Genomic DNA, 6,795 nt, shown 5'->3' on the forward strand with positions numbered 1-6,795 from the left:
CAAGATCTATGGCAAACTCTTAACTGTAACCCCTGTACAAATGAAACAAGGTTAAACATTTCTGAAATGCAAAGGCACAAGATAAACATTACCATTCCAAAAGTTACAAACAGGGGAATAGAAAGCATTGGAAACAAAGCAAGTCCAACATCCGGCAGGGCAAACATTATGTTCTAGAGTTCCATGCTCAGCATCTGAAGCAAACTGGTTGCAAGCTCCAAAAGGCTTGGGTGATTCCAACCCCATGGCACTTTAAGGGATTTCAGCTCCCACAGCTTTTCTCTTAAATCTTCTCTGCTGGCTTTTTGCAGCTTTCCTTGGATCATCCATGTTCCTGGTTTTTCCAAACTTCTGGAGTCTCCACTGCACCTTTGGCTTCACCTTTGTGTCTTCACAAATTGCCCTCTCAGGGCATACTGCTTGGCCTCCCAGGCTCTTTGCAGTAGAGGTGGAAGCCATCTTACCCTCAGAATTTGCACATTTTCCTTGTACCTAAAATCAGCACTTTGTGGATGCTGCCAAGGTTTCTTGCTAGCTGGAGAAGTAGCCAGGCTTTTCTCTCTTTTGGCTGTAGGGGTCAGTTGCCTGGCTCTGTTTACCTGATTGTGAGGAAAAGCTTCTCTATGTTGCCGTCATTCTGGAACCTCATGTGGCCTCTGTTGCCATTCTGGAACATGGCACTCTGCAGCTTTTCCCTGTGAGCAAATTCTTTCATCTTTGCTGTGAGGCTGCATAGGGTGGGGACCTGCTTCCTGGGATGCCCCGGGGCCATCTTTGTCATCTCTCCGTTTCTCTTCAGGGATCAAAATCTCAACTCTGTCTTTACAATCCACAACCTTCCTGGAATTTTTCTTCTGGCCAAACTCACAGTATTGCAAATTATCCCGCTGGGCTCTTTGCTCTTGATTTGCAACATAAAGCTGAATAAAGCCCCCAACAATAGCCATGCCACAGCATCAATGTTTGATTGCTTTTTAATTTTCTTTTCAAGATTAATCAGTCCATTGCCCTTTGTCTCAGTCTCAGGCAAAGTCTCTGCGCATGAGCAAAATGCAGACAAACTTTCTGCCAACCCATAACACACATCATGGGGAGTCCAACAATCAATGCGGTCCTTCTTCCCAGCAGAAACCTCACAAGCCTGGTCTTTACTGTCAGGCTTTCTATCAGCCTTCTAGTCTCCTGAGCTCTGACCAGAATCTCCTCTACAGAACAGCCTAAGCTTCTTCAGCTCTATGCATCCAGGTGACATGTCTGAACCTTTCTGAACTCTGCCTACAAGCCATTTCCAAAGCCTCTCAAAAAAACATGGTCAGGTATAGTCACAGCAAATGACGCCACTCTCGGTACCAAATTCTGTCTTTTTACTTGTTGCTGAGAAAAAATACCTGAAGCTCAAGTTGGGAAAGGAAAGCTTTATTTCTTACAGTTTTTGAAGGTTTCAGTCCACACTCAGTTCGCTCCAAGGCAGGTGGGAATGGCTGGGCCGAAGTTCATGGTGGCTGCAAACAGCAAGCCGGACCCAGCAAAGAGCAAGACACATCTTGTTCCTGCCTTTGTGGGTGGAGCACTGACACCATCAATCCAAGCACTGGACAATGAACTAATCACAAATGCACAGTGCAAACTCATGAGGCCTGGGGGACACAGACATAAACCATGACAGTAGGGGTCCAGTGTCTATGAATCAAATCCTGAGGAATAACTTTGCTAGGCTCTGGAACATGGTGCTCTGGGGCTTTTTTCTCAAATCTAAGTGCTTCACTTTTATGATTTTGAGGCTGCAAAGCACAGAGTCCTGCTGCTTCTTCAGCTGTCTTCATACTATCTTTATAATTTTCATGTCCCTTCTCTGCAATCAAGATCTCCTCTGCTCCATTGTTGCAGTCCACAGATTTACTGGCGCTTCATTTCTGGCCAATCTCAAAATATTTGAAATCATTCTACTCACCTTATTTGTCTTGATTCTCAACATAGACCTGGCTGAAAGTCCCAACAATAGCCATGCTTCCCTAATATTAGATTGTCTCGAAATTCTGCGTAATTAATTTGTCTAGTTCTCTTAATCTCAGTTTCAGTCAAAGTCTCTGGATATAAGCAAAATGCGCAAAATGCAGATAAACTTTCTTCCAAGCATAGCACACATCATCTTGAGCCTAACAACCAGTTTAGTCCTTCTTCCCTGAAAATAACCTCCTGAGGCTTGTCTTTCCCTTTCTTTCTTCCTTTCTTTCTTTCTTTCTTTCTTTCTTTCTTTCTTTCTTTCTTTCTTTCTTTCTTTCTCTCTCTCTCTCTCTTTGTACTTGTAACTGAACTCAGGACCTCATGCTTGCCAGGCAGGCAATATGCCACTATGTTATACTCCCAGACCCTACTGGCAGAATTTCTATTAGCATTGTACTCTTCTGGGTTTTGCTCACAGTATCCTATTATGCACAGCCTTAAGGTATTCCAGCTCTACTTTTTCAGGCAGCATCTCTGAATCTTTCCAAACTCTTCCCAACCTTTCTCAAAGACTTCTGAACCCCATGGTCAGGTAAAGTCACAACAAGAATCCCACTACTCTGGGGCCACATTATGTCTTAGTGTTCTTGTTGCTGAGACAAAATATCTGACACACAAAGTTAAAGGCGAAAATATTTATTTAGCTCACAGTTTGAAGAGGTTTAAGTCCAAAATCAGATGATTCCAAGTCAGATTGGTATACAGACAGGCCTCACTTAGGAGAAACAGTTTTATAGTAAAGAGAAGGTAACAGAGAAACAAGGGGATCCTTAACAGCATCTCTATGACCTTTTATTATAACTAGGACATAAGAATTAGGGTGGTGTTAAACCAACCAGTAGACTGATTCAGTAATCATCAACTCTTACTCCTAGCACTGCACTATGAATCAATCATTCACTCTGCATTCTCCCAGCACTGAAAAAGCTCCATCCATGACTACGTGAGGCTTTGGGGGACATCTTGACACAGGACTTAACAGTGATCTAAAATTACTAATGAAAATTATGCTTTGCAAGAGAAAAACTGTCTTTTCAAAAGACAGTCATTGCAAAAGTCTAAGGTACAAGTGAAGCATAAGACTTCACTTAACACCAAGATATTGGAAAAAGAGTTCAAAAACTCAAAAATACATGAAAACTCAAAATACATGAAAGAGACAGAGTGGAGAAATTTTTGAGAGTCTGAAAAAGGCAGATGCCAACAGGTAGTCTTACACACACACACACACTCACACACACACACACAATATCATCAATAGAGTAAGTTAATAATTTTAGTGTTTCTTAAATAAATCATGCAGTAAACTACTATTGTATTATTGATGTTTACCAAGTTCTATGGAGATCTTATTTTCTTTCTTTTGTATTTTTCTTTTATCATGAAATATTTCAGAATAGTATTGGAGAAACAATATTAAACTGAGTAACTTAGATTCTCTGACAACTACCAAATAGCTATTTGGTTGGTTAATATGAGATATATATTGACATTCAAGGAAAACAAAAGGAAGATTTGATGAGTCTCAATTATGCAGAGCATGTGTTTGTCAAATTGGTCAATTTCTTATAAATGAGAAATTGTGGGTCAAGTTTTAAATAGCAATGCAAAATGAATGAATTTTCATTTACATAATTTATGTTGTTAAGAAAATTAGTAAAAAAATTAGATTTGAAGGAGAATAACATGTCTCATTAAAATGAAGAAGCTATCCCTTCTGTGAGTCATCACAGACAGGACACTATAAGTGCAATACAAATGATGCCTGGCTTCATCCAGAAAGTAAAGACTTGATAGTGGTTTCTGAAATGATTAAGGGAACAAATTCTTTAAATGGGTTTAAATTTCCATGCCACCATTTATAAGCTGAGTGATAGTGAACAAATTACTTCATTTTTTGCTGGTTCAATTTTATTACTGTTAAAAATTGCAAAAGCATACAAGTATCCTTTTGTGAAAATTAAATAAAATCTTATACACATGATGCTTAGAATACTGATGGACACATAGGCAACAAACAGCAACAATTTTTATTTCTAAAACATAAAGTTATTTTAAAAATTATGTAACAAAGTGATAATCTAAGGACAAATTGTATTTCTCTTATTGTAAATTTTTGGGCAAGATAAATGTTCCAGTGGTCTGTGTGAATCAGATTTAATCTGCAGAGACACTTTTTAGCAAATGTGTGAATTTATGACCTTTACTTGGATAATTATTCACAAAATAGTTTCTTTCAACATAGGCTGCACTAAGCATTGATAGTTTTATGCTTCATTGTATACTTGGAGGAATAGCTAGTCTGAATTGTTGATTAAGGGCAAAACTCAGGTTTGATATTTGGAGGTTGTAAAAGAGGTTTTCAAGGGAAAGAGACGAATAAAGATGTATGTCGAATAGAAACCCTCTATCTTTGGAAGAGAAAGAATGAGATCTCTTATGGAAAATATCAGCATACTTGTGAAAGTATAACTTGCATTTGCTTCAGCTTTGAGACAGACAAATGTAGTCAAAACTCAAAAATTCAAAATCAAAGAGAAGAGATGCAGTAATTTTATCTTGGACAGTTTTAAAAGCAGATGTAAACAAATATGCTTTTCAGCCATAAGTAAATGCTCTGTAAATATTCATAGACTGTTAGGCCTTGATAAAAATTCTTTTCTCATAGGTGCTATAATGTATGCCATAGTAACTGAATGGCTTCCACATATTGTATAGGTTTATCGATTAAGAGCTACAGAAGAGCTATAGAATATACCAAAGATAATTGTTTTAGTTATAGAATATTTTACAGTACAGCTTATGTTTAAAATCACTCTGGTGACTCTCTGAATAATACGTTGTTGAAAGGAGATAATAAAATCAGGGCATGATAGTTGATTTTATTTGCTAATGTGATGACATTTCATTTCATTTGCTAATGTGACAAGGCTTAGGGAAACTCAGATATCTGGTACAATGTAATTTCTGAATATGTTTGTGAGGGAGTTTCCTGAAGAGATTAGCATTTGAATCTTTAAAATGAATAAACACAGATCAGCCTTGTAAGTATGAGTGAATATCACTCAATCCACTGAAGGTCTGAATAGAAAAAAAAAAAAAAAGACCAAAAGGATATATTTCTTTTTTTTGCATGAGCTGGGCCATCCACCTTATCTCAGGTATTGACACTGGTGTTCCTGGTTCTCAGGCCTTCGATCTTAGTCTGACTCTAAACCACTTTGTTGAGCCTTGCCCCTGTGGGTAGCAAATTGTGGGACACTCCACTTTACATAAATCTCTGAGCTAAGCTCTCAAAACAAATCTCTTTCTGCATATCTGCATATATTCTATACACATTTTGTTTCTCTGGAGAACTCTAATATATAAGCAAATTTATCAGAGTTCCACAGCAGAAATATGTGTGAGATGTTTATGACTTGACATAAGTTCGTTCAAGGTTTTATGACAACTCCTGAAAAGGAACCGAACAGCATCATCCATAATCACAGTATTCATATGCCTAGGCTCTACTAATTCCTTCAAGGGATATGAAGAACAAAACAAAGGTTGAAATATCATCAGATAGGTCTTTGTATCTTAACAGTGGATGTGTGCCTTGACGGGGCAATGCTTATTTTAGACAAGCCATGCACAGCGCACCAGGAAACTGACTAGAATCAGAAAGATACATTTTCAGTAGTATGAGCCAGATGACAGTTGCTCTGCGGTTGACACAGATAAGGATCATCAAACTGTTCTTCTTTTTGCCAATTCTTTTGTCAGAATGCTAGAGATATAAAAGTCTGCAAAACTGTGTAAGCGAATAGATGATCCCTTTGAAATCTTTTCTCTTGCTGGAAAATGAGATCAGAAAAAAGAAACTATAGTCTTTGAAAGTCACCTTCTGAGGAATGTACTATACTAATTTAGGAAATTACTGAATCAACAGATTTGTATTTCCCAAGTGACAATATTTACAGGTGTAATAAATGCAGAACTTTTGCTAAAAAACAAGTCGTGTGTGCCAATATCTTAAGTTTCTGAGTTGTAGGGATTAAACTCAGGTCCTTGCACATGTGAGCTAAGCCCTCACCTACTGAGCTGTCCCAGCCCCTAAAATATTAAATTTAAATCCTTAAGTTAGGTTATGAAATGTGATGATTATGAGATTTTATTGTATAAAAAGTTAACAAGTTAATCTGTTATAGGATCATGAGAACTTGCAGAACACCTGTGACTCCTAGATCTGAAACAAAGGATTTTATAACCCTAGACAGAAGGAAGCATGATTTTCATATTCTTTCTGAGTTGCTTGCCCTTGTCTCCGTCAAGCTCTACAGGAGCAGTATAGAGGTGGACCAAGGTGACTGCTAAGCACACAAGGTATTTGTATTTTAGTGAGAAACTTCATGCTTAGAAAACCACTGTCTCTTAAAATGGAGAGGTATTTTTATCACACTGGATTGGAAACCAGCTTTCTGCCTCAGAGGGAGATAATATCTCTGTTTTCCATGGTTGTTGCTGTGTAAATTTTCTTCAGTGATGCCCTATAAAAATATCTTTCAGAAATACTCCTCACAAAACATAAAGATGAGAGTCACATGGAGAATTTTGCTCCAACAGTTTTTATTAAAGACATGAATTGTACACAAATATAATTTTCACTGTGATAAATTTGTTATAGTAAAAAATTTATCACTACAATATTCATAGACATCAGCACCTTGTGGAACATGATGATCTCAATGATCAAGGTTAACCCAGGTTATTAATATCCAGTTGCCATATGATAAATATCTGGAAGCTAAT

The sequence above is a fragment of the Cavia porcellus genome, unplaced genomic scaffold, assembly GCF_034190915.1.
Source record: "Cavia porcellus strain 051 isolate PalLab524CR breed Dunkin Hartley unplaced genomic scaffold, mCavPor4.1 scaffold_30, whole genome shotgun sequence".
Taxonomy (NCBI): Eukaryota; Metazoa; Chordata; class Mammalia; order Rodentia; family Caviidae; genus Cavia; species Cavia porcellus.